The sequence below is a fragment of the Nyctereutes procyonoides genome, unplaced genomic scaffold (genome assembly GCF_905146905.1).
Source record: "Nyctereutes procyonoides isolate TBG_1078 unplaced genomic scaffold, NYPRO_anot_genome, whole genome shotgun sequence".
Taxonomy (NCBI): Eukaryota; Metazoa; Chordata; class Mammalia; order Carnivora; family Canidae; genus Nyctereutes; species Nyctereutes procyonoides.
Window position 1 is genome coordinate 1,196,265 of NW_026575141.1, and position 19,418 is coordinate 1,215,682.

General features: G+C 39.3%; 1 protein-coding gene across 3 annotated transcripts in view; it reads right to left on the reverse strand.

The window, feature by feature from the left end:
- Positions 1–19,418, reverse strand: part of EXOC4 (exocyst complex component 4) — a 746,310-nt gene that overhangs the window by 325,614 nt on the left and 401,278 nt on the right. The gene's annotated exons all lie outside the window — the stretch shown is intronic.

The window sequence follows — 19,418 nt, forward strand, 5'->3', positions numbered from 1 at the left end:
AGTCCTTTACCAGTAATGTACTCTCTTAAAATCCCTTGTTTAACCTTATTTCAGGGACAGATTCACTTAGTCAAGAAATACTGAAAGACTACTCTAGGCATTAAGCAAGGAACTAAGGATACTGAGTAAAGAGGCACAATCTTTGCCCTGAGAGGCCACAGTCCAGTGGGGGTAATGGTGGGAGATACATCAGACAACCGTACATAATCAAGTATAATCAAGTATAATCCAGTGGGGAAAAGGCCATTCATTTTGGATTGCTTCGGAACCCAACTCATTCATCCATCTATCATTTCTTGACTAGTCTCTATCATGCTAGGCAGGGTTGAAAAACAAAATGCTAAACAAGATATTTTAAACTTTTTAAAAACTCTGACTTCATTCATTCATTCATTCGAGATAGTACATGCACAAGCAGGGGGTAGAGGGATAGACAGAGAGGGAGAGGGAGAGAGAGAAAGGGAGGAGCTCCCTGAAGTAGGCTCCATCTCATGACCCTGAGATCATGAACTGAGCCGAAATCAAGAGTCAGATGAATGCTTAGCCAATGGAGCCACTCAGGCTCATATTTTATTAAATATAAAAATGTTTATTTCTTGAAAAAGGATAGCACTATTTCTAAGTTTCTGTCAATTCAATTTAATGAGAAATCACCAAAATCCACTTTAGAGAAATGCCATATACATACATATATGTAACATACATATAATATATATAATACATATATTATATATATAGTTTTAAAGTATTTTTGTTAGCCTACCTTATGAAAAATAATTTTTAACTGTTTTTACAATGCAGCCTCAAGCTGTGTATACAACGAAGAGTAACAGCAGATGGACAAAGGTCTGAAAGCATACTGCAGCTAAGATTATAACTAACTAGATGAGGGCTAATGGTAAACTGAATGGAAGTCAAAGTTCAAGCAACTCAAATCCACAGCTTCCTGGAAAATAAATTATTTTTAGCCTACAAGGTCTTCCTGCTTTTAGTTTCTTTACCTTTTAATATACCTGGAATGCCTACTACCACATTATTTTTCAGAAAAATTCCTCTACCTGTCATATTTTGACAAGAAAATCTTCAGTGGCTCCAAACTGACTGAAGGATGACTCTTTGGTCTTACATTAAGGGCCCACCACAAATCCAGTCCTATTTTCCCCAAAATGAGTCCTTACCCTGAACAAACTGGTCCACTCACTGTCCCTAGAACACACCTGCTCTCACACAAACATTCTCACTATTCCCTTTCCTGAAGAATCATTATCATTCCTTTATGGCTAATGTTCACTGAATATTTACTAGGTGCCGCCGTCTGTTTTATTTAAATCCTCACTACAGGGCAGCCCAGGTGGCTCAGCGGTTTAGTGCTGACTTCGGCCCAGGGCCTGATCCTGGAGACCCAGGATCGAGTCCCATGTTGGGCTCCCTGCATGGAGCCTGTTTCTCCCTCTGTCTGTGTCTCTGCCTCTCTCTTTCTCTCTCACTCTCTCTGTCTCTGTCTCTGTCTCTGCCTCTCTGTGTGTGTGTGTGTGTCTCTCATGAATAAAATTTTAAAAATCTAAAAATAAATAAATAAATAAATAAATAAATAAATGAAATCCTCACTACAATCCTATGAAGAATCAGTTATTATTATTCTAATTTCATATTTCAGAATACTGAGGCTTAGAGAGGTGTAAAGTCTACAGTCACAGAGCCAGTAAGTGGGCAAGCAAGAATTTGAATTAAGGTCTCTAATTCCAGGGCCCAAACTCTTGAACACTAGTGCAATAAGCAGGATTATCTGTTTATTGTTGTGAAGCCAGTCTTGGAGATCTGGATGGAATCGAATGGACAAAACCATCATCTATGGTGTCTTTTGGCATACACCTTATCCACTCTTTCAAGGTTGAGCTAAAAATCCCATTTTTTCTATGAAAAAGTTTCTGATTCTCCTTATTGAAGTGGGATCCTTGAGCCTCTAAACCATAGCATCTGAACAAAGCACATCTTTGATATATATCACCATTAGTTAAGGCATCTTATCTACCAATATGCATATAGATTCCATTGAAATTTTAATCTTCCCAAACGTGGGGGAGAAACCCTATATATTTAGCACATTTAACAGACTGAGGGGCAACCCTGAACACACAGCATTTGATATATATTTGTTGGCTGTATGTGTATAAGAATGTATGCATATTTTGTTCCTCAGAGGGCCACATTTCATCCACCATCACATACATATCAGCACCTAGTATATGCTAAGCCCTGTGTTGGGCCCTGGGTTTACAATAACACTGTTCTGACACAAGGAGCTCCTAGCATAACAAAAAGATGGATTTATAAGTGGTATATTATAATAAAATCATACAGAACTACAGAAGGGAATGGGGAGAAGACCATGGAGAGCTTCCCAGATGGTGTGGGGAGAAAGGGGGGGGTTCCCATGGACAGAACACTCACAGTCTTCTTGGGCCTTGATGAATGAACCAGACTAAAAGGGAGAAAACTTCTACAACTGAATGAGAGAAATACAACAGCTCTTTAGTTATTAAATGAATAGTGCTAATTTAAAAGGAGATGATTCCTATCACTTGTAAAATTATAAAGCTCACTTAATTTTCAGTTCTTTTACCAGTATCAACCTTGAGTTACACAGAAAGGGGAAATTTCACTGATTTCATTCTTTGGCATTAGCCACCTGAAAGGGTAAGAAAGAGTAGTGAACCTTTCAGAAATTCTAACAATTCATCTCCTCTGGGCCTCTTTCTCTTGTCCCCCCCCCCCTTTTCTTTTCTTCTTTTCTTTTCTTTCTTCCTTTCTTTCTTTTTTTTTTTTAAAAATTTTTTTTATTTAGTTATGATAGTCACAGAGAGAGAGAGAGAGGCAGAGACACAGGCAGAGGGAGAAGCAGGCTCCATGCACCGGGAGCCCGACGTGGGATTCGATCCCGGGTCTCCAGGATCGCGCCCTGGGCCAAAGGCAGGCGCCAAACCGCTGCGCCACCCAGGGATCCCTCCTTTCTTTCTTTTTTTTAACAGCCAAATCTAAATCTCTGGAAAGTAACAAATAGAATTATTTGCTATCAAACCTAAAACAAGTCACCCAACTTAAAATGAACTAAAAAATAATTTATTGTTTCTTTATTTATATCTGAGTCTAAGGAACACAGAGGTTGTGTGAAATATTGCCAAATGAAGAAATCTACTTTTAAATAACATTTTCTAGAACTAATATTTTTTCAAAAACTAATTACACAGAAATATTCTAGGAGAAAGCTTCAATCAGGGGATATTTTAATATTTTGTGGCGGGAGATCAGATCTATATTAAAAATCATTTTAAGTCTTCCAGTCTAACAGGCAAGGCCAGATGTGCAAAACTGTATACCTCTACAGTGATCAGGGAGGATTTCTCTCACAGATCCTTCCAAAGATGTGCTCTCTTCTCTCAAAATTCTCTAAGACCACGTTTATAAATAGGTTGTGTTCACACAAGAGCTGCTCCCATACACAGGTGTTCCAATTCTCTAAAAAGCCCTTGCAACCACTTGTTCAATTCCTTCTTTCTGCCATATTGAGAGTAGAATGCAGTGCCAAGTTTTTCATGGCTCTATCCCCAGCACTTAGTAGTGCTCTGCCAACAGGAAGATTTCAATAACCATTTGCTGAATGAATGAATGAATGGAATGCTTGTAGAAAGGGATATTTAATAACTATCAATGTTAGGACAAACCTCTCAAGGTAGTATTCTAACACATAGTCTTTGAGAACTTATCATGTTTTTAAGAAAAAAAAATCTTGATTGGGATTTGGTATGCTTTCTATGTAACTCAAGGCAAAACTAAATGCTTTAATGACTGTGCATCACCTAGAAACGGTGCTTCCAATTTCAACAGAAATAATATGGCTATTTGACATTAACTGTCCTATGAAGAAATATGCTTTCTAGACTAAGAGTTGCTATGAGAAGTTACCTGCATAGTTTCATGTGTCTGTACCACAAATACCCAATCTGCCCCAAATAAAATAATTAAAGGCTCTGGCACCGTAAGACCTTCCCTTTTGCATCCTGCCCCAATGAAAAGAAGACAGGCAAGCAAGCAATGTCTGGTAAAACAACACACAAGATGCAAAAGTAAGAAGAATCTTTGAATTCATCACAGTTAATTAGGTCAGAAAGTCCCTAAGAAGCAACATAGGAATTAAAAGAAAAATATAGACGAGCAGGAATAGGTCAAAGAAAAGATTAAGTCCCCAAATGCACCTAAACTATGGGGGCCTTTATGTTTAAGTCTAACTTTTCCTTTTAATCCTAACCTGGGATCTCTCTCATTTGTTGAATCTCAATCTTACCACTCCACTTACCCCACTCCCCCTCAATCACTGGAAAACATTAAAGATTTTCATGGCTACTTTAGGGTCAGCAGGGAAAGGAGTCACAGACCAGATCCATTTTTGTAATCTACACTCAGGTGAAGAAAGACCATTTCCAATTGGGTGCATTCAGGGGTGGCAGCAAGAAACAGGAGGACAATTTAGACCCCTGAAGTCCCCAAATACCTGGCTTGGCATTCCAAAGCCAAGAATGCTCAGTGTGAAGTTATCCATAATTGCTATCATCTGCCTTCTAGCTTTCCTCTATTTACACAACCTGGCAAGAAACTGTCGCTCTTTTGTGAAGATTATGATGATTTTGAGAGAAGACAACACAGACATGGAGAAAATACATTAATGCCATCAGGTTTATACCAAAAAAATTGTTGGAGATCCACAGACACAATCTACTCCATGACAAGGAAGAGAAAACCGAGACCCAGACATGGGATGTCTTTCTCTATAACTCCTACAGTACAGAGTAGAAGTTAACATCCAGTACTATTCTTTGTAGTCCAGTAGTATTTTTACATTCTGACAGGAAATATGATATGAATGGTAAAGAGAGTGAGAGTTGCATTCCAAAGATGAGGAACTCTAATCCTGGTTGAGCCTCAGACAAGTCACTTCACCACTAACTAGATCCTTCGTTTCCACTCTGTTAAGATGGCAATGGTGTTTGCTAACTTACAGGATGGTTTTCTAAAGTGATACCATATACATGAATGTACAATAGACTATGGAATACAACCATCCGAGGTGATCTATCCACCAGTATGCTTTCAGCAGCACCAGTAAGACAAGCTATTTTCTCATATAGTAAGTCCCAAAGGTGGCGAGGGCTGCAGGCACAGTAAAATCAAGGCTCTTGTTCCAGTTGTCTGTGATTCTGTTGGCTCTTCACTCCTCCACAGTCAGCTTGGTTATCTTCCTTTAAACCTGCCAAGCACAGAAAACCTTTCCTCCAATTCTGGAATAAAAATCCTTTCAGTTTGATTGGGCCAGAAAATAATTTGGACTTCCACCTTCTTCTTTAGTAGCTGAGTTTCCTAAGAACACCTAAAGGAGCACAGCATTAGAAGTATTCAAGGGCTAGTATAACGGCCCTGACTATAGGCAAGCAGAGCCCAAGCCAGCAGAGTCTGTGTTCCTCAAATTGCAGGGGGTCTTATCAATATCTAGTTGAGTCTATTTTCCCTATAAACACCCTTGAATCACTGAATACCATGTGCTTCTTTGAGCCACTCAAAAGTGATCACGTGTATCTTATCTGTGGATTTCAGTTTGTGCCTCCTTCTTCAAAAATCCATGAAACTCTCTACTTTGAGTTTCACTAAATCCATTTCTCTCTCATTTCAGCCTGAACATTGCAATCCAGCTCTACAGGTAGCAAATTGAAATGTTTAGTGGCCCATTGCAGACAGATTGAATCTGAAAAGAATACGGCAATAAGAAAGAAGCAAGGCATCAATATCATATAGTAAAGCTCTTGCCAACGACAGTGATGATGTAGGTGAACGACTGAGCATTTGTTAAATTTCTCCCATTGTGAAAGTAACCTATTATTTTCCTGGTTGTGCAACGAAATGCCTCAATCACCAAAAGAACAAGTCAGTAAAAAATGACACAGCTTATTTTCTACCACTGTTGTTCTCTGGGGATGGCATGGCACCCACTGGATTCCACTTTACAAATAGTGTGCTTATTAATTTATCCCTGTCTGCTGTTCATTCTGTAAAATGTTTGATATGCTGGTGGTGACGCCTTTTCCTTTTTTTCTTTCTTCTTCTTCTTTGCTTTTTGTTGTTGAGAAAATTAAGCCTGACATTGTTTAATTTTAAGGCTAACATGACACAGTTACCTGATTTAGGACTACTTATACAAAAGAAAATAAAAAGCATTTGGCAATAGCGTCAAAGCAAAACCAAGAAAAAAAAAAAAAGAAATGAATAGCAGTTGCCTTCTTTGTCTGCACAGTAAAAATAGTTGAAGGTAAACAACAGGTCTGAGAGTAGCATTTCATATCTGCAAATACCGATTTATGTCCCAATTGGTTTCCATGTCCCCATCGTCTCAGCACTGAGAAATCCCTCATATACAACATGAGCCACAGCAGCTACACTGACTCAAGGCTGTGAACAAGAGGAAAGACACAGGTAGGCGCCTGCAAGATCAGATGCAGAGGTGATGAGCCTATTCCCAAGGTCTATACCTACCTGAGATATGAGCCACCTATGTGTTTTTTGCTGCTCTTCTTCCCAAGCGCCAGGGACTGAATGCTATGTCCCCCTAAAACTCATGGTGACAACCCAATGTGATGGTGTTTAGAGGTTGGGACCTCAGGAAGTTACTAGGTCTTGATGGTAGAGCCCTAGTGAATGAGTGCCATCATGAGTCATGAGAGAGATGATCTCTTTTGGCAATGTGAAGATACAGCAAGAGAGAGGGCACCTGCAAACAGGAAACAGGTCCTCACCAGCCACAGATCCGCTGGTGCCTTGATCTCAGACTTCTAGTCTCCAGAACTGTGAGAAGTAAATTGCTGTTACCTGCTACCCAGTCTATGGTATTTTTGTTACTGCGTCCTCAACTGACTAAAATACCACACACTGTATCCTCTGTGCCTCACTACACCTCCATGCATTGTTTTATTAAATTCACAAGGTCTTCCATGGCTGATATAAATGTGTCAACATTCATAGGCAAAGTACTAGGAATCTAAAAGTAAATGTTCCTATTCACCTGCCATATGGTGCTAAGAAAACAATGGTGACCAATTTAAGTACAGCATGATAAGATGTTTGTATCAGTAAAAACAACAATCCTAGTAACAGTCCTTAATACATGTAGCATTTACCATGGGCTAGGTACTGGCCTAAGTTCTTCACTCACAGATTCTATCAAGTGAGTTCTATTGCTATCCCCATTTTACAGATGAGAAAATAGAGAGACATAAGTCCCATGCCCAAGGTTTCACAGCTAGGTAGACAGTGGCACCAAGGCCATCAGGCTGTAAGAGCCGCAGATTCTCCACCATGACACTAGAATTTCACATCTCTCTACAAAGGGAACAGAAAATGAATGATGGTAGTGATGACTCCACCGCAGGAAATCTTAAAAATGATGCTAAGTTCACCTAGGCAATGAAGAGATGTCATCTCCCAGCAACTAGTCTGGGATTTGGCCAAACACATACTAAACATGATTATGGCCCCTTCCCTGGGGAAGAAGTCAAAACCTTAGTGTGATAAGAAACAAGAGGATGATACCACTTGGCAGGTGCCAACTCTAACCTGCTAGGACAGAGCCCAGCGACAAGCTGCTGCTGATCATCAGTTTGCAAAATGTTTCACTGTAGCTGATCAGGATGTGGGAAATTGTCTTGCCTCCTTTTTATCTATTTTTTTCTCCCTTGATGTCACCTTCCGAATTCTGTCCCTTCACAAAATCTATGTGTTTCTCTGGCACCCCCGCCAAAAGTCAACCTTGGCAGACAGTGCCTGATTATAACTGGTTGTCCTTTGCTATTACACAGACTACACTATTAAAGAGGCAATTGCTTATCAGAATCACATTCTGAAGATAAGCGCCCATTAAGAGTCTTCCTGTTGTTATTGAGGGGAAGTAGTCATTTGTGCTACCAATTCAGACTAAACATATCACATGTAATTTCCTTTGAAGACATAGCTAAGCCCCGTACTACAAAATGACTGCTTGGAAAAAAAGCAAGTGAGTGATGAGCAAACCTAAGGGCTCTAATATTACTAATGCTGACATTTGGCAAAGTATCCTCATAAAAAGGGTGAATTGGGAGATGGTATAGTAGTGGAACTATGGGGTAAACGGGTCAGACAGAACAAGGTTTAGTTACCATTCCTGTTGCTTACTGGCTGTGTAATATTAGGCAACCTCCTGAGACTCAATTTCTTCATCTTTAAATTGGAAATATGATAATGGCAGAGGCTGTCGTCGGACTTTTGAAAGAGTATCGAACCCAGCATGATGCCTGCAATGAAATAGAAACTTCTCTCCCACCAGAATTTAAGCTTCTTTCTTGTCTTTGTTGTCTAGAAGTTAATAAATGCTCAATAAATATTCAATCAGTAAATGAATAAAAACACTGGTTGCCTTTTTCCATGAAACAGTGTCAATTAAAGTCAGGTCCTCTTTTTCCGTTATCTTTTATTAGGGCTCAAGTAAGCTACCTAATCCTTTCAGTCAATATGTCCCTACCTAGCCAACCAGAATATTTATTCTTTGCCAAACTCAGTATCGACAACTCAATTATTTATTTATTTTTTAAATGATTTTATTTATTTATTCATGAGAGACACACACAGAGAGGGAGAGGCAGAGAAACAGGCAGAGGGAGAAGCAGGCTCCACGCAGGGAGCCTGACGTGGGACTCGATCCCGTGTCTCCAGGATCATGCCCTGGGCTGAAGGCGGCACTAAACCGCTGAGCCACCCAGGGATTCCCTCAACAACTCAATTAGAGCTTGTGATGACACAAGTCTCAAAATCATCATTTGTTTTAGTTTCCAAGTCACTTACGAAGAACTCCTTTTCCTGTACTGACCATATATTCTACTTTTTTGTGTTCTTTTTCATGTGATTCTTATAAATCAGGAAATTCTGCTGCATTCTGATAGAAGAACTAAGGGGTCTCTAAGTCAGAAGCAGGATTTACCCTGCTGACAGCTGGGTGGCCTTATCCCCAAACTTCTGAGTCTGAGGGTTTTCATTAGGTTCTATCTTGAGTATTTCAAAAAAGCACTTTATAAATAATATGAAGTATAAAGCACCATGCAAATTTCAAGTATCATTTATATTATTCCATTATCTAAGTAATTGTCCACTGTCCCTTAAAATAGCCAGAATTTCAGAATTTCAAAATGTCAAGTCCTTATACCTGCCAGAAATAAAAATGGTAACATAGCTTTCAGGAATAAGCATTTGAGAGTTGAGGGAAAAAAATGAACAGATTTCTATAATGTACTTTAGAATAGAAGGCTGTTAATCAAATTAATTGGTATTTCATGGTCAACTTTATTTTGTTTCCTTTTAACAATGGAGTTTTTGTGGGGTCATTTTATTAACTAATCAGGGGTGTAAGTTATCATTTGATCAGTAAAAGCTTCAACGTAAATCCTTCAAAGCACCTGATAATTAATTATATGCTAAATGAGTCTCTTGGCTTCAATTTTATGTTGGTTTAAAAAAGAAACAGGTAGAAGGAGGCCAGTGAGTATGTACCCACAAAATAGTATAAGAACACACTTGAGCTAGGAAAGCAGTGATGGTCTTGGCGTTTTTGTCCCTGAGAATTCATAGGTTGAAGCTCTAACCTCCAGTGTACTGGTATTTGGAGGTGGGGATCCTTGGGTGGTAATTAGTTTAGATAAGGTCATAGAGGTGGAGTCTCCTGAGGGACTTAGGGCTCTTTTATGAAGAGAGACAGACATCAGTGCTTCCTCTCTCTACCCTCTGATGGCAAGAAGGTGGCCATCCATAGGTGAAGAACAGGGAACTCACCAGAACCTGAGGAGACTTGGCACCATGGTGACCTTGGACTGCCAGTCTCCACAAGGTGAGAAATAAATTAGCTGGTGGGATGCCTGGGTGGCTCAGTGGTTAAAGCATCTGCCTTTGGCTCAGGTTGTGATCCTGGAGTTGCGGGATCCAGTCCCACATGGGGCTCCCTGCAGGGAGCCTGCTTCTCCCTCTGCCTGTGTCTCTACCTCTCCCTCTCTCTGTGTCTCTCATGAATAAATAAATAAAATTTTAAAAAGAAAGAAAGAAAGAAAGAAAAGAAAAGAAAAGAAAAGAAAAGAAAAGAAAAGAAATTTGCTGCTTATACAGCCCGTTCTAGGGACTAGGACACGCCCTTCACATTCATATTAATCGGGCCTGAGCACCTGTAGTTGCAGAAACTTCCATTTGCAATCTCTTCTGAGAAGCAAACTACTCAAGTTAAGGGCACCTCCCCTCAGAGCAGCTCTGGTCCCTGCCCCCCACAATAGGAATGTTAATGTAGGCTTCCCATCTCTGCAGGTCTCCAGAAGTGTGAAGCCTGCAGGCTTTTCTTTCCCCAATCAGAGAAGGAATCAGCAAGGACTGGAAATTTCTGTGGTCCTTATCCTATTCTGAATTTGAAAAAAATGTGGTTTCTGTCAGCAAACAAGAAGAAATAATTCAGGCAACTCTCTTGGCAGACAGTCTTTGTGTCCACGTATATTTAGAAAGCTGTCTTTTCTTTGCTTTTTTTTTTCTCCCTACCGTGTGTGTGTGTAGCAGGGATTACTGGAGAAGCTGTTGAATGATCTGATTTCATCCTAGCATCATTATTCTTGAAGTCACCAACCTCCTTGCTGCTCACACTGCATGTACACACTGATGACAACCCCGTGCTGTCCAATACAGTAGCCACAAGCCACAGGCAGTTGTTAGCACTTCCCAGGTGGCCAAACTGAGATGTGTTCTAAGTATAAAATACACACTGGGTTTCTAGTATTAAGTATAAAAATCAGAATGTAAAATATCTTACAATTTTTATATTAATTACGAGTTGGGAGTTGTGTAAAATTAATAAAAGGAAATCTCATTTAGAATGGAGGCCAGCAGGGGGTGCACTCATGCCCTACCATTTATTACTCATGCCCAATGGAAGAGAAGCACCTTGGGCAAAGAAATTTCTTAACTCTCTCAGCAGGAAGAAGACAGGCTTTCCTCTTCCCTAGGAACTGAAGAAACCTCCCCCTTGTAAGTAGGGCCAGCCCTAATCCAGAGGCAGCCCATCCAGTCTTCTTCCTGAAATTTTAGCAACTAAAAGCATTCTGTTTACAATAAGAAAACCGTTTCCCCCCCCACACCCTCATTGGAATGTCCCTGAATAGGTTCATGTTGACCCTCCCCAAAATCAACCTGGATGCCATGCGACTCCCGCGGTTCTTTTGTCTTTAGGAAGTTTCTTTCCTTTTGCCCTTTAAAAGACACCTGTAATTGCTAATCGGGGCTCTTTTCCTCTTCGGAGGCGGAGAGCCCGTTTGCGCAAACGTTCAATAAACCCTCTTGCTAATTGCATCTGCCTGTCTGGGGTCTGAGTCTCTGGGGCGTCCACCGGGCCACGTTGGCACCCGTGAGCCAGGGTCCAACAGAACAGCCTAGCCAATGAGAGACAATCACAACTCAGCCAACAAAAAACAACTATACTTAGAACTCCCAGTTTATTTCAATAAGCTTTTTGTTTATAACAGACTTACCGAAGCCTGCCTCCTACCCTATTTTCTCTACAAAAGAGTATACTTCTCCTTTGTTGTCTAGAATTGCCTATGGTTTGTCACAGCTTGCTTGTCCCTGACTGCAACTCTCTGCTATTCCCAAATACACCCATTTTTTGCTGGTAAAATAACTGGCAGTTTTATTTTTTAAGATGAACAAAATGATATTTTGGATGTAGTGGATGAAATAAAATATACTATTAAATTTATTTCAAACTTAATCTTTTTTAACGTGACTCCTATGTCTTTGGGGGAGTGTGTTGATCTGTACACTCATTAGTTAATAAAAAGCTATGTCCAATGTTGACCTAGGAACTTGTATATGTGTATAAATATAAATACAAACATACCCATGTGTGTGTCTATCACCACTGCAGTAAGCATTTGTTTTGCTTTTGTTTTTAAAGATTTTATTTATTTATTCATGAGAGACACAGAGAGAGAGGCAGAGACACAGGGAGAGGGAGAAGCAGGCTCCACGCAGGGAGCTCCATGTGGGACTGGACCCCGGGACTCCATGATCACGCCCTGGGCTGAAGGTGGTGCTAAACCACTGAGGTACCAGGGCTGCCCTGTAGTAGGCATTTGTAACTGATAAAACTACATTTGTAAATTCTTTTTTTTTTTTTAAGACTTTTTTATTTAGGGGGGAGAGAGAGAGAGAGAGAGAGAGAGAGAGAGAGAGAGAGAGAGAGGCAGAGACACAGGCAGAGGGAGAAGCAGGCTCCATGCAGGGGGCCCAATGCAGGACTCGATCCCGGGTCTCCAGGATCAGGCCCTGGGTTGAAGGCAGCGCTAAACCGCTGAGCCACCAGGCTGCCCCATTTGTAAATTCTTAACAAAGCAGAAGGAAGGTACCATGCTGGAAACAGTTTAACTACATTTGTTCATCATAATAATTGAATTATATTAAGGCAAATGGAACTAATAAAAAGGTATACACATGTATAATTTTTCACACACACAAATCTGCATGCATACATACACATGGTGGTCATACAAATGATAATTCAAACTAGTTGGGAGGGAAGTCCATTCACACATTAGCAGAAAGGCCAGGTGAATAGTACACGTTTATTTTTAAAAAAGCTTTCATCATTTCTAAAGTCCTATAAATGCAGCGGAGCTTCTAGCTAAGTGCTATCTAGTAGAAAATATAATACACAAATAAATCAAATGTGTAATTGGCATAGCAAAGCCCTGGTAGAAACAAGTTCTTCAATGATACCTAAAAATTTGATTGTTAGCTTTTGATCTGGTTGATCTTTTTTTTTTTTTTTTTGGCTCTAAATACTCTTTATTTGGATGTTCAGTTGTCTTTCTTTTTTTTTCTTTTTTTTTAATAAATTAATTTTTATTGGTGTTCAGTTTACCAACATACAGAATAACACCCAGTGCTCATCCCGTCAAGTGTCCCCCTCAGTGCCTGTCATCCATTCACCCCCACCCCCCGCCCTCCTCCCCCTCCACCACCCCTAGTTCATTTCCCAGAGTTAGGAGTCTTTATGTTCTGTCTCCCTTTCTGATATTTCCCACACATTTCTTCTCCCTTCCCTTATATTCCCTTTCACTATTACTCATATTCCCCAAATGAATGAGAACATACACTGTTTGTCCTTCTCCGATTGACTTACTTCACTCAGCATAATACCCTCCACTTCCATCCATGTTGAAGCAAATGGTGGGTATTTGTCGTTTCTAATGGCTGAGTAATATTCCATTGTATACATAGACCACATCTTCTTTATCCATTCATCTTTCAATGGGCATGATCTGGTTGATCTTGTTTAATTGTGTTAATGTTCAAGTTCATTAAAAATTTTAAGGTAATATGCTTTAACCTATCTCCAATTCAGATTATCCTGTCACAGACTGTGAATTATGTAATCCTATTATATTCTGCACTGATCTTTTTGAGGGTGTTTAAGAGCTATTCAAATAATGAAAGACTTCTAAAGTCTAGGAATACATTTTAATTTTAATTACTCAGAAAAATTCAATTTGGAAAATTATGATTTTCTAGGTGTTTTTAACCCTTTCGTGGAATATCACATGTAGGTTTAGATGCTGTTTATTTTCATTGACATACATCTCCACATTTGTATTCTCAAATTGTCTTCTTATCTGGTCCTTTCTGGTTTTTTCCCCCCAACCAGGTAAGAATATGCTATAATTGCTCTTTTTAATAAACAGATGATAATGTCAGCATCCCAATAAGAGTCTTTCCAAAATACTTGCCAACGGATGTTAAGATATGTGCCTCAGAGCTGCTGCCACTGTTAAAAATATTCTACTTCAGAAAATGCCTTTAAAAAACGAAACAGTGATATATCTTTGATTATTAAAGATTTTCTTGGACCATTTAACATCATTTAAACCTCAGTCTAATGAATGAAGAAGTAAACAAATTAGGTAATAATTTGATTTTACAAAAGTATATGTGTGTATATACATACACATAAAATACATTTAAGTATATATATAAATATATAGTAATATATAAAGCAATTATACTTAATTTTTGTGTCCCTAAATTTGCTCTAAGGTAATTCCAAAGAAGATTTAAAAAAAAAACACTGTTCGGAAGAGAAGGAAAAATAAAGTAAGATAAAAACAGAGGCTGGGATCCCTGGGTGGCGCAGCGGTTTGGCGCCTGCCTTTGGCCCAGGGCGCGATCCTGGAGACCCTGGATCGAATCCCACGTCGGGCTCCCGGTGCATGGAGCCTGCTTCTCCCTCTGCCTATGTCTCTGCCTCTCTCTCTCTCTCTCTCTCTGTGTGTGTGTGTGTGACTATCATAAAATAAAAAAAAAAAAAAAAAACAGAGGGAGGCAAACCATAAGACTCTTAACTCTAGGAAGCAAACTGAGGGCTGCTGGAGGGAAGGGGGTGGGGGGACAGGGTAACTGGGTGATGGGCATTAAAGAGGGCATTTGATGGAATGAGCACTGGGTATTATAGAAAACTAATGAGTCACAAAATTCTACCCCTGAAACTAATACTACACTATGTGTTAACTAAATTGAATTTAAATTAAAAATAAAATAAAAACCAAAAACTCAAGGCCGAGGGGAGGGGGGACTATTTGGAGCACTGGTGGCATTTTTTATATCAAAAAAAAATTTAAAGCATTTTTACAGATAAATTCAACTAGATGATCAAATCTGTAATATTTACTGAAAGAAAAAAAAATTAGTCCTTCTATGATAATTCTAACACATCAACTAAAAAATCAGTTGCAAAGACATGTTTACTTTTACTTTCTTCTACATTCCTAGCTTAGAATCATAGAATTATAGTCATAGTCAACTTCATTTTAAGTAAATGTAGAGAGAGCTACCCAAAGTCATCAAGCTAGAAAATGGTGGAGTCTCCCATCAGGTGTTAGGCTCCTACCATGCTAATTCCCCTTCCTTTGAAAATTAAAATAGGCCTGGTATTCTCATTCTCATTCTCAAATTCACTGTGTTTATTTTGTATGGATGTTCTTTTCCAGACTACATTTAACCAAATTAAGCTACTTAGTCTCTTGAGGAAACTATAAAAACTCAATTGTCCCTTCCACCATCAGGAATTCCACGTTGTGATGGCAGTAATACTCCCTTGTACTGATGATCCTGGACACTAATGGGTTCTTTCTCTTTACAACTAGTACTGTGGATTCTCTCTCTAAATCCAGTCTCTATTGCTTTCAGAGGTGTCCTTCTGAAATTACAACTTCCTCTAACTACCCTCTCGTAATTAAACTTTAATTCATATGAAGCCTAGGATCTGAAATTGATCAAGTTAAATTCTCTGAAAACAGATCCTACTATGTTAGTATTTAATAGCAGAAAAGAATTCCATTTCTTTCCCTTTATTAACTAACAAATAAATTATAACAGAAGACTGGTCCCTGCAATGTTCCTTGGACCCCACTGGATAACTAAGTCTCCATATAAAAAACAATCACCAAGCCAATTGGACTTCAGGCAATAAAATATAAATTGAGTAATATAAGTGAATGGGTATTGTATTGTCCATTGTTATTTGTTACAACATTATCTGACATACACATCTTGACTAGGACCAATTAGTGAAACAATGGACTACAGCTCAAAATCAGGAATTCCAAGGTTGAGTATTTGACCATGTGTCTCCCCAGATATCCTCTTTATCAATGAATAAGTGGAAACAATTTCCTGCACTTTTGAAATTTGTCAAAACTCATAGAGTGAATCAGAGACAAACGCAGGAAGAGTCCACAACCAATATCTTTATTTTGTTCACACACAAAGTCAAGATGACTTTGGTATAAAGAACTTGAATCAACATCATACAGAATTCATTTAGTACAGCTTCTCTAAACTGTATCTTTTAAAAAAAAAAAAAAAAAAGAAGTCTCCCTAAGAGAAGAGTAAATTTAAAAAGTGGGTTGACACCTAACTTTGGAAAATACTGCATGCTGTATTAATCTTTCTGGCACTCTGCACTTCAGCACATTACAGTTCAGAAAAATCCTGCAGTAAAAAGAAAAACCCTATTAAATTTTACTTAACCAAGGGTTTTATTTCCCCCCTCCCACCAAATGCTCTTTTTCCCTTACTGGCCATAACTGCAGTTACATTTCCTGGGGCCCTAGTGCCTTGTGCAACAGAGTTTGGCAAATGCTGGTTTATTGAAAAGTATATAGGATTGAAAGACAAATGAACATAGTGTCAGACTAAATTCAGGGAACCTTCTATATGACGTTAGCAAGCTTTTTAGCTACACTGGGCCTCAGTTTTCCTAAAAATATAGTCATAGTATGTATCTCACAACTAGTAATGCAAAATCAATTGCTCTAGTACATTTTCCACTGCAACAGCAAAGAAAAAACTTTCTTTATTAAGCCAAAATCAAGCATTTAGAGGATGTGCAACATTTTAGACTGTGCCAGAGCTCCTAGAGACCGTCCTTCTATGAAGGAGCCCCCCCTTAGTAGAGAAGACACACCCTTGGATAAATCACTATAGGAAATAATTCAGCCTATTCATTGATTCAGCATAGAAATGGCCAGACAAATCAAATTCTACAGAGAAGACCTGAGGGATGATCATCACTTTCCTTGAGGGGCTAAGGTGAAGGGTGCCCCAAAGACACAGAAGAGTTTGAGTATGAAACTTTCCACAGGCTAATAAGTAAGTGTAAATATATCCCTATGTAAATACAGTTCACAATAGCCTCATTAAGGTGTGTGTGGTGTAATTTCACCCTTGCATACATTTATGAAAGGTGAATGTTGATACTAATTAGCAGTAACAGTACTTTTCAAAAGGAAGCTCAAGGGGAATGCCTGGGTGGCTCAGTGGTTGAGCATCTGCCTTTGGCTCAGGTCATGATCCCAGGATCCTGGGACTGAGTCCCCATTCGGCCTCCCCACAGGGAGTCTGCTTCTCCCTCTGCCTGTGTCTTTGCCTCTCTGTTTCTTTCATAAGTAAATAAATAAAATCTAAAAAAAAAAAAAAAAGGAACTTCAAGGTTTGTTGCAAGGTTAGAAATTCTATAAGCGTGGCATCAAACGGGTAAAGCACTTGCCTGCTCTTAATGACCAATTTATTATCGAGACCCTATTTTTATTTTCCATTTTATAGACACATGACACCCACAAATAAATTAACCACCAGCCTCCAAACTTTAATGTCCTATGTGAAATCTAAATACATGGCCTCAAAAAACAGCAAGAGAGAAAAATAATAGTCAATGTACTTGAAGGAAATAAGAAAGCCAGACATGAGATCCTGGTACAAAGTAACATGCCTGCTAAACGTTAATAGCTATTTTCAGAAGCTTAAGAGATATATAATGTATAGTGCTAAAAAATACAGTTGTACAATATCCTCATGCATCTTCCTTAAGATTAACAGTCTCAACTCAAAAAATGAAATCACTACTTAAAACTATACGCAACGAATTTAAAAAAAAATAGCCTAAGGCTTCTTTACATGGAAAGGCACTGATCCACAGAGTACAGGAAAAAAATAAAATCAAAGTTTTCTTTGTTCTTAAAACTGAACACATATGTGGTTATTAAGCACAGCACATTTTTAAAACAACGGATTTCTATTTCTACAGTACACTGGGATAAATTAGGGGGAAAAAAATGTGGGCTCCTGAGTTACACAGCTGCAGGTTTTCGACCATACTGTAGCACTAACTAGATGTTTGACCTCATGTAAGATTTTATAACCTCCAATGTTTTATGGAAAAAGAAAATGAGAATGAATAATAGTATTTACTCCACAGAACTGTAAAAGTCAAATAAAACAGTCTATGTTAAAGTGCCTTCTTCTTCTTTGAGCATTAAAATAAGCCATAATCTCCCTTTTTTACTTCTGGTTTGCTTCAAAAAAAAAAAAAAGATTTCATTTATTTATTTATTTGAGACAGCAAGCAAAAGAGCACCTTGCTCTAGCTTGAGGCAGGGAAGGAGCAGAAGGCCTGGGACAGACAGACCCCCAATGAGCACAGAGCTGGATGCTGGAGGCAGTCTTGGCATCCTGAGATCATGACCTCGCTAAAACCGAGAGTCAGACTTTTAACTGCCTGTGCCACCGTGGTGCCCCTTGCCAGTTTGCTTCTCTGAAAGAGAACAAAGATAATGAAAAACAGAAGCAAAGACTATGGCAAAATATAAGGAAGAAGACTAACTACTCTAGGTAAAGACCATCTCTTTATCTATCATTCAGCCCTAAGGGAACATCAGAACTGCCCTGGGGGCTTTCAAACTCTAGGTTGCCAGGTCCCAGGCTTTAACCCATAGCATGTGAATGACCAGGGATGGGACCCAGAAATATGGTCTGTTCTTAAGATTCCCTAGGTTCTGGGATCCCTGGGTGGCGCAGCGGATTGGCGCCTGCCTTTGGCCCAGGGCGCGATCCTGGAGACCCGGGATCGAATCCCACATCGGGCTCCCGGTGCATGGAGCCTGCTTCTCCCTCTGCCTATGTCTCTGCCTCTCTCCCTCTCTCTGTGACTATCATAAATAAATTAAAAAAAAAAATTAAAAAAAAAAGATTCCCTAGGTTCTCATTCTGATGCAGCCAATTCCAGACTAGTGCTTATAATAAATTTCCTCAAGCAGTAAACACACAAAGTTGGTGCCTAATAAATCTTTATTAAATGAATACATTGTGTGTGACTGACCGAGCCATTTGTGGCATCTTTTATTATTTTTTTAAAAAGATTTTATTTATTTATTTATGAGAGAGAGAGAGAGAGAGAGAGAGGCAGAGACACAGACAGAGGGAGAAGCAGGCTCCATGCAGGCAGCCCAACGCGGGATCCTGGGTCTCCAGGATCACAGCCTGCGCCAAAAGCGGCGCTAAACCACTGAGCTACCCGGGTTGCCCAAATACTATTGGGCCAGAGAGAGGCAAGGTTGGGTGTGAAAAAGATACAATTCTATTCCTTCTGGTTGCAAGAGAGAAGTGAAAATAATATTCAAACTCTTGAAATAAGTCATGCGTTTCTCACCTTCTGAGCATTTATGGTGGTTCTCAAAATAGAACGCAAATCAGGATCATCTGTAAGGATCTGCAAAAATGCAAACTGCTGGGCCTGACCTTTAGTGTTTCTGATCCCATAGGTCTGGGCAGGACAGAGTTTGCATTTCTAACAACCTCCTAGGGGATGAGATGATGGTGGTGCAGAGGTCACCCTGTGAAAACCCTTTACCTTTGCTTTATGGCCTTGAACAACCCTACACATTCTGGTCACGCCCACTGAAACTTTCCTCAAAAATCATCTTTTCGCTAAA